Source organism: Miniopterus natalensis, chromosome 1 (assembly GCF_054644295.1).
Source record: "Miniopterus natalensis isolate mMinNat1 chromosome 1, mMinNat1.hap1, whole genome shotgun sequence".
In the NCBI taxonomy this organism is placed as follows: domain Eukaryota; kingdom Metazoa; phylum Chordata; class Mammalia; order Chiroptera; family Miniopteridae; genus Miniopterus; species Miniopterus natalensis.
In genome coordinates, this window is record NC_142081.1 from 110,655,610 (window position 1) to 110,665,932 (window position 10,323).

Genomic DNA, 10,323 nt, shown 5'->3' on the forward strand with positions numbered 1-10,323 from the left:
GTGACTTACACATGACATAGAGTTATAAAAAGTTAGTTCTTTTTCTTGGCAAATCAAAGAATCCCTTCTAGTTATGTAGTAGACATTTTGAAGGAGAATTAAATTCCCTAAAGGACTGTACTATATGCCAAATTTGTGACCTGATATACCTATTTCAGAAATAAAAGCGCTTCATAGGCTAGTTAGAGTAAACATAGCCTTCAGTCATGAGAAAATTAATCTAAAGTCTTCTATACCCATTTCAAATTTTTAAAATGTCTTGAAATGTTTCTTCTTAATTTTCATTTCTCCTTAGAGGGAAAAAATATCCCAGTAAAACTTCAGGCAGTTATAGACAGTCCCAGGCAATAGTACATTAAATCCTAGAGAGTTAGCAGTAGAATGAACTGAAGAGCTGTGGGAGAAGAAAATCATTGCCTCCGTCTCTCACAGTAACACCTGCCACATTTGGGCCTTGGGTAATAAGAAAAGGTCTGAGAAAACATGGTTTATGTATTACTAAGGTGCATTGGTTCTGAGGCAGGCACTGTGGATTGGGCTCCTTTTCTCTTAGTGTTATCTGTAAATCTCATAAATTACTAAATGTTGATTCTTCTCATTTTAAAATGATTATCATAATAGTACCTATTGCATAGTGTTGTTGAGATGTGTAAATTACTTTATGCATACAATGGCATTATCCCTGTACCTAGTAAAAAACAAATACTGAAAAAAATAGTGTGGTTCCTCTCTTCTCCCTTTCTTCCCTCCTCTTCATTTCTTTTTTTTCTACCCATTCCAGGACCTTTTCCTCACCTCTGTATTTCTCCTGCCCCTTCGTATCCCCAAAAATCTGGGGGATACAAGACATTAGATAGAATAATAGACATTAAATAGAATAATTACTTGATGAATGAACAAAATTAAATCCTAAAAAGAAAATAGTAAACACAATACTCATCTGAGATTTAGACAGAAATTTGTATATAAGGCTGAACAAGTCTTAATATGTGTACAATGAACTATTTCTTGTGGGCATACAAATAAAATTAGAGTCAAACATTAGCAAACAAAGTTGTGCAACATCTTGGTGTTAATGGCTTAGCTTTGGGTGTTCTATTAGATATTCAGTTATATAGAACACAATTTGCAAAGAAATAGATAACTTTAAATAATATCTCATATTTGATTTATTTTCCACCCTTATTCTAAGTGCTCTATTATGTAAGCAACTAGAGAGACACATCATAGAAAAAATACTGGACTACGTGTCCAATGCTAAAAGTACAAATTAGAGCCAGTCTATTTCAAGTCTTTTTCTTAGTACCTGAAGTACAAGTGAAATAAACAGGTACATTTTGTTAATATTCAGTTCTATAAAATGCAGATTTGAGAGTGCTTTAAAAAAAAAAAGAATACTGTGCAGTGTTTCCTCCTCATACAATGCAGATTTTAAACTGAGGACTTTGCCTATAAGGAAAAGAGATCATTATATAGAGCTTTAAACAACTTAGGGCCTTATTTTCCCATATTACAAGAAATTAGAACCTAAGCAATTGCTGGCATTTATATCAACTGGTCATGGCTGTCAGGGCCCAGGAGCAACATCATCTTGGCTTTACTTTCATAATATGAAGATAGTGAAGAAAGATGCTACAGCATCAATTCTCACATTAGTATTTGAAGTAAGAATAAAGAGGAGGGGCAGAAGGACAAAAACAAGACCTATACTAGCTGATTTTTCCCCTATTTTAGGGTCCTTCCTTAGAAGCTCTACTCAATGACTTCTACTACTATGTAATTTAGTAGAACTGAGTCAATGCTGTTTCAGTCTGCAAGTAGCATTGGAAAATATAAATTTTTAGAGGTTCTTGGAGCTCACGTCAAATTGGAGATTGATTATTAAAGAACAAATTTAGGCTACTTATTATGTACGCAATAACCAATCTCTCCTGCAGCGCACAACATTCATACACATGGCTTCCCATGCATGAGGCATACTGCCCACCTCCTCAAAAGATACATCTACAAAGCCTTATCCTTTGACATTCATGTCAAAATATAATATCTCTGGGTGATCTTTTATCTTTCCCATCAAGTGTGGATATGACTCCTGTGTTTTGATGATGGTAAAGTACAAATTATCTGCTCATGACATATTTAAACAATAATCCAGGAGAACAAGAAAAATAAAATTAAACTACCACAGATAATGAAGGATGATGGAAAATGCACAGCCTTCATTGCTCTCTAGCAATTATAAATCCTACTAAGGAGACTATCAAGGACTCTCTGACTCATCAGTGGAGAAATTTCCTTGATTAGACAATCTGGTAATCCCTATGTACTAAGAATATTGGTTTTAAACATTGTCCTCAAAGGCTACAATTGAAGAGGGTATTGAGAAGAATAGCCTTTATATAGGAGCTGAGCGGTTTTATAGACTATCCTTTGTTGGTGCGAGTACAGAGACCCACGATGTACTCCAAAAGACTGGGTTTTCTTTTGGCAGAGGGAAAGATTGCATGCAGAGTACTTGATGGAGTTGAGAATGAATTTAGGCTTCCCTAGGGCTGGCCTGTTTCTCGTTTGTGCGTACACACAAAAGAGATTTTAAAATCACCAGTTTTTGCTTTCATTCAGCAAGCTTGTATCACACTAGCTCTCTCATTGAATATAAATGTAAATCATGGATTAAAAACAACAAACTTCAGGATTAGAGTGACCAAGATCCAACAAAGAAAGGAAGGACATTGAGATATGGTCCCTATCTCCTTCAGGGACTCTGTAATTTCCTGTGCTGTAAAGAGAGGACAAATGCAGCACAGGTCACTGGGTACTTATGCACGTTTCAGTGGACTGTAGAGGAAAAGACTGGAGTTTAAGAATGGCCAAGATGGAGCCATAATCCCAGAGAAGAGACAATCAGAGATGTGAGCCTAAAATTCTCTATTCAATTTCTCCTCAAAGTATTTGCCAAATCCTAAGCCTCTAATGCAAGAAAATAATCCTGAAAAATAAAATAAGTAGAAAGCAGCTTCAGGAGGTTAAAAATCTGAGCAGAGCTTTTAGCAGTTTTATGGAGCTGGGGTGATAGTAGTCAGAGTATATAGCTCAAAAGGCAGAAGAACTTCATTGAAAACCTGAGTTTCAAGGGACACCACTGGAGAGCTGTGCCTTAGATGTAACTACTATCTTCAGGAGTACGCACAAACAAGAAACAGACCAGCCCTGGGGAAGCCTAAATTAATTCTCAACTCCATCAAGTACTCTGCATGCAATCTCTCCCTCTGTCAGAAGAAAACCCAATCTTTTCAAAGCAGTAAAGAAGTTAACATCATTCAGGGTCTTCATGTTTTTCACATGCAATATCAGGAAGCCTATGAAAAATACCAGGTATGACAATAAAAAATAGTTTCAAGAGGTTCCATGAACTTTACATAAATCTGTTAGTCTATAGATTTAATTTTTATTTTCAGTTATTAGATTTTGAAGTTACAGATTCATGTGAAATTTATGGAGTCTCTAGAGCCTTCCTCTTTGCTTTATTAGTTTTATAAACATCCTGACCAATATACTACTTGGGTCCTAATTTCATGTGGGCTAGCCCTTTTCAATTATTTCTACTGCATCACATAATCTTTCTGTATTTTCCATTGGTTTTATTCCTTCTGTGTGTGTTTTTTCTTTTTTAATCGTTTATTGAATAATACTTTTTTTTTCTTGTAATACAATCCCATGAATTAGGTGCCACCATGATTCCCCTTACACATACAGGATCTGAGAGTCAGAGGTTAAGTAACCAGTAACCACTTCAATATCATAAAACTGTGATTCAAATCCAAGCAATCTAGTTCCAGAATCCATGAAGCTAACCTTTCTTTTATGCTACCTCACACAAAGTAAAGTGAGACCCACATCATATAACACAGAGACAGGAAGGAAATCTTTCAAAATATTAACATTAATTATGTATGGGGGTCTTGTGTAAAATTATTGATGCTGTACCTTCATTCTCATATGTATTTTTAAAATTTTCCCAAAATTTGTAAAAGCATTACTTTTATAGTTGAATATATTTTTAAGAAAAGGGAACTGCACATCAGGAGTGGTATAAAATTATCTTATTTTACTAGCAATAACTATAAATAACTATTTTCTAGTCACAATGGCTATAAATGTCAGTGGTTACTTAGGACCAAGCATGTACTTCTATGGTGGTTCATTCAATCAAATGTAAATCTGATTTTATAAATATCCTATAATTTTGGTTAAATACAAATTGATGTTTTTTAGATTTATATGTATATATACTATAGCTGCGTATCCAGCAAGAAATAGTTCTTTTTGAAGTTTATCAACCATTTCAAGCTGCCACATTGTCATAAATTTCGCCAGAATCAGTAATATTCTCACTGGAATTCAGTGACCTGAGTGAACAGTTCTAGTGTGTAAACAGTTACTCCTCTCACACCGTTAGAAATTAATTCATTATCAGAGGGTAGAATGCTTCCCCCAAATGCAATTTTAGCAGGTTTTTACTTCAACATGTTTAGTAAATCATTTGATTATATAATGGCAATAGTGCTAAACATTTGCTAAGAACAATGATTGGTAACTTAAACCACAGCAAAACTGAAAGTAGATAAAAATACACTTTATTTCATAAGAACAGCAAAATCTATCAGCTTGCATAGCATAAAAAGAAATTGTCTGAGCATGAAATCACACACTGGCATGAACAGTAGCTGATACCACAGGAGAGAAGTCATTGGAGATAAAGAGACTGCACATAGATCACTTAAGCAATTCTATGTCTACGGCTACATTGCTTTTCTAAATGGTCCCTGCCATAACTCAGTCACACTGATGAGGCACACATCTTCTCCTCGAGCCTACACTATGCAGAAATGCATTATTCATCCTGATCATGACAGAAAAAGAAAGCTTTTGTCCAAAGAACTCCTGATTAACAACCCTAGCAACCAACTACTGGTCTTTAGACAGATTTTTTTCATAAATATTATAAACACTAATCCAGCCAATCTGTACATATATTGCAATTTGTAAGTATCAAACCAAAATAAGAAGTAATCAAATAACTTGCTGTGTGATGTATATAACTGACATAATTTTTATTTATTTTTAATGTAAATTTTTCAGTTTACACAGATCTAATTACAAGATCGGGATGAGAGAGGCACAGAGGGCACCGGGCACTGATCAAGGGTCACTACTTTCTTCTTTGGAAGCACACTGCTCGTTTCATTTCCTTAAGCATTTTTAAATGGTGTTTGGGTATGGTTTTGGGACTCCTTCCAAAACCTCATACAGGGATATTGTATTTCTAAATGATCAGAAAATTCTATAGTAATATTAGGGTTTTGAAATATTATTTCCAAGAGGCATATGAAGTACTTCTAATAAATATCTCTCTCAAAGAGAAAAACTAAAGTTACAGGTATAGAATAAAATATACATTTTTTTGACTCACTAGTACATTATATACACATGACTTTTAAATATAGAATTGTATGTGTATGTATTGAATATGTGTGTGTGTATTTTTTGCAGTGAGGCTGGGGCTCTACAGTCATTATCTTTGAAGTTAGCAGTCATTATCTCTAGTCTGACTTATGGGTGATTTTTATTTTCTTCATTGAGTTTATTCAAATACTTTTACACAATGGACATATGGAATTAGAAAAACATTTGAAATACTACTCCAACAATTTCATTTTTTGCATGTAAATATTCAGTTCAACCACGCCATTACTGAAGAGACTATACTTTCCCACTGAGTATTCTTGGCTCTATTGTCAAAATTAGTTGACCATGTATGTGAGGGTTTATTTCGGAGCTCTTGTTTCTGTTCCATTGGCTTTTGTGTCTGTTTTTATGCCAGTATCATACTGTTTAATCAATATAGCTTTAAAGTATAATTTGAAATTAGGAAATATGATTCTTCCTCAAAATGGCTTTGGCTATTCAAGGTTGTTAATGGTTCCATATGAATTTTAAAAATGTTTTCTTCTAGTTCTGTGAAAAATGCCACTAGAATTTTGATAAGGATTGTATTGAATCTGTAAAACATCTGCGTTGTGATTGCAGGGGCTAGCCACAGGCGTGTTCACAGGTGGGCGCCAGGGCCAGCAGCGAGCAAGTGTGCTGTTGCAGGGGCCAACTGTCCGCATGCCTGACAGCAGGCGGGGCAGCTCCCGGCTCCCAAGTAGCTACAAGGCCAGCCATGGTTTCAACTTGCGCTCATGCGGCATCAGGGGCTAGCCATGGCATGGGCATGTGCATAGCAGTGGAGTCTGGTGACTGGAGTTGGGGCTGGTGATGTGCAGGTGCACAACTTCAGGGTCTAGCTGCAGGCCCTTGCGGCACTGCAGGCCAGTGACAGAAGTAGGGCTGGATTCAGGCCCACAGACAGCTTTGCTGGCCTTGGCTGTTGGCGGGCACCTGTGCAGCTGCAGGGGCTAGCTACGGGCACATGCACAGCAGTGGAGGCCGGTAACAGGAGCTGAGGCTGGAGGCATGCAGGTGCATAGCTGCAGGGGCTAGCTGTGAACATATGTAGCCGCACAAGCCGATGACATGAATCAGAGCTGGGCCCAGGCCCAAGAGAGCTATGGCGCCTTGGCTGTCATTGTGAACTTCTTTGACTATAGGGGCTCGCCATGGTACACACAATGCAGTAGAGGTTGGTGACAGGAGTCAGGGCTGCAGGCATACAGGTACACAGCTACAGAAGCTATCTATAGGTACACATAACAGTGCAGGATAATAACAGGATCCAGGGCCAGAAAGGACCCACAAGCACGAAGCCGCTTTATAATTATGGACATACCTTCTTTCTTTATATGAAGCCAAATTGGCCTGGAAAGTTGCTAAAATATTACAATACAAAAATTTAATGAGGAAGAAAAATGCAATATTCACAGCAGTCAATACTAGCTGTAGAAAGGCACCACAGAGAATGATGAAGTTATGTAAAAGTAAAAAAATGCAAAAATAAAGGTAGAATTTTAAAGAATAAATAGGCTGCATTTTCTAAACTTTACTCTGCCTAATGACATTACTTTTGCTTTTCCTCTAGGACATGAGGTGCTATGCTGAAACAGGCTGGAGATCCAGGAAAGCTTTCATACAGGTGAAGCCATCTGCTCCTTCATTTGCCTTGAGATTTCTGTGAGGTGCTGAGGGCGAAGCAACAGATGTCATCAATGAACTGTGTAGAGACAATAATCACATCATCTCCTCCTGCCTTAATGTATGAAAAAAAGAGAGAGAATAGCATAAACACAGGAAGAGGAATTTAAATGTCTTCATAATTTTAACCCAAAAGTGAAGAACATTATTTGGTTGAGCTTCAGACTTGCATTTACTTCTACAAGATTCATTAAAATTGGGAAATGTCTACTAAATAAGAACAAATAAATTATGTTGATTTCTATTGGGATACAGTCTTATATGTATTCACATCCACAGTGGTCTACCAAATGTGGACATTATTATTAATAACATCATGTATTAATAGTGATAAGTAATAAAATAATTTCTTTTAAAGTGGCTCTCAACTGAGGGTGAATTTACACCCAAGGGGACATTTGCCAGAGGACATTTGTCAAAAATGGGGACATTTTTGGTTGTCACCAATGATGGACACTAATGGCATGTAGTGGGTAAAGGCCAGGGATGCTGCTGAATATCCTGCAATGCACAGGGCAGCCTCCTACAATAAAGAATCCTCTGGCCCAAAATGTTAATATTCCCAAAACTGGGAAATTCTGCTGTAACAAAAAACATTGAATTTTTATTATTTTAAAATTAATCATGACTATAACACAATTCAGAATTTTTGAGTTATAAGAATTAGAAAGATTGAGGTGATTGTAAAAAAATAAAGAAAACCTTTTGGCAGAATTCCTTCTATTGAAACCAATGAGTTAAAAAAATGTGGATGGATCCTATATTACACAGTCATACTTTAGACACTTATAAGTCAATGTGATATACTTTTGTGCTTTCAATCTGTTTGAATGCCTTTTAAAATATTTTCCCAGAAAATTTTCATATAAGCATATATATAAGTATATAAATATAATTGATTGATTTATATTTTTAATATAATTTAGTAGTGAAGAGAAACCTTTGCCCTTGAGAGTAATTAGACCCTCAGAGAGCCTGAAAGAGGCAAATTGGGGGGGTGCTTCATATAAAATCTACAGCTACAAAGACATAAATGTACAAGAAGTATATTTCTTAGGGAGAATTAAAGTACGGTTAATCTTTGAAAGATTAACATGGACTTAATAATAGAGAATTCTGGGTCAGAGAATTTAAGCTTTGGCGTATCAGATTTCAATCTATCACTTGTCTATCTATATAGGATCATAAATATTCAGTGAAAACTTTAAAATAATGGCTAAAATAATGGCATTATGCCTTCTGCATGGTGATTAATTTCTGTGAATAATATCTGGAATCTAAAGGATTGACTTTCTAGTTGGCTGGTTCCATTCTTCCACTACTCTCACTTCTCCTACACTTGTCTGATTGCTATCAGTCCTCTTAATTATTTGTGAAGAATCAAAGAATATCCTGAAGAATTATGTATTTTTTCCTTACAAAGAGGACCTACCTCCTTGTGACAGAGACTATGCTTGGAAGTCCTTTAAGTACATCAACAGAGGAAACGTTTTAAGGCCTGTAATGTCTCAAGCATTTAAAATACTGCTATGAAATATTTGTCAATCTATAAATTTTCAGAAAGTTTCAAAAAGGAAACATCAGCTTCTTATAAAACTGTTGAATTAATTATACAGATGACAATAAGTGCCATATGAACCATTTGTCTTTTATTATACATAATGCTAAGACAGAAATATTTAGTGCTACTCACATTTGATTGATTAAAATAACTTTCCAATTAAAATGTATTGCTTTAAAACAATAAGAAGCTTTTGTGACATCAATTTTGAAAAATGTGGTTAAGAACATTTATCACAGGAGACTGGTTTCTGAACACAATCTGATCAATCAAGAGCAAACTCAAGAGTTTGCTTTTGGTGATTGGGGAATAAAAGTCAGCAGAATCTCAATATAGCAGTCTCATATATCTCTTTTATTACTTTGCACTTTCTTTGTATTTGTCTGTGCTTTTGTCATTAGATGACCTAAATATTTTCAAGAAAAACTGTATATTTTCAAGAAATGAGGTTGGTTGGAATTTGAAGATTCAGCAAGTTATAATATTGGAGAACACAGAATTTTAACTTAAATGTAGAATGCTATAGTGGAAATGTTCCTAGTTTAAATGTATGTGCATCTTTGCTTGTGATTTAATAAACCATGGAAGAGTACTAAGGGTTTGTGTTCTCTTAACTGTCAAACAGGCTGTAATGTTTCTTGATCACTGAAAAATTGAGTGGTGGAAGGTAGAACATGTTTAAACTTGAAAACTTAGACACTTCCCTATGCTTATGTTTCCCCCAGAATAAGCAGCTTTCTTTCTCCAACTGTGGGGACTGAGAGACTTCAAAACGCTCACTGATATCAGAGGGATCCCAGCTCCTCTCCAATGCTCACATGTTTTTAAATATATCAAAGAAATTAATGCATATAACAGAGGAGTATGGATAACAGATATCTGAGAGACTGTGGATCAGGAAAGAAAGACTGAAATGTGTGGGCTAATAAGTTGAGTGGTTTAGTAAGGAGGTCAGAGTGAGAGTTACAGAGTGAGATGATTTGAAAGAGTTTAAGACTATAGGACACTTGGAGACGGAAGGCAAGAGGACTTACATAGCTCATGCTGTGAGCTATAACTTAGCTTTAGGTGGGCTTGAGGAAATGAAAGTATATATTTTACTTCTAGATTGCATAGTGTTTCTCTGAATTCAATACTGCAGAAAGATTGAAACATAAGAAGGAGCTCCAGAATTAATTCAAATACATTTGCATCTACTTATTATTTATATTCTAAAATGTAGTAGTCAGGTCCTTGCATTCAAATGCATTTTAGCCAGGAGCTTATTTCTTCTATATTTGTAAAGTAACATAAAAAGACTGCATTTACCAAATTCATTAGAAAAAATATTTGGGATTCTAAATCATCTTAATAGTTTCTTGAGTAACCCATTTTATCACATGTGGAGGAAATCTTAATTTATTGTGCTGATAAATAAAGCACATGGCTCTTATTTACTGTTAAAAATCCAAATAAATATAATGCCATGATATAAAATTCCCAGAAAGGTGATGTGGTAAAAAATATATGTTACTGATTTCATTTTTTCTTTCTGAATGTGGAGTGTAATTTTTCTTTGTATCTTCTAT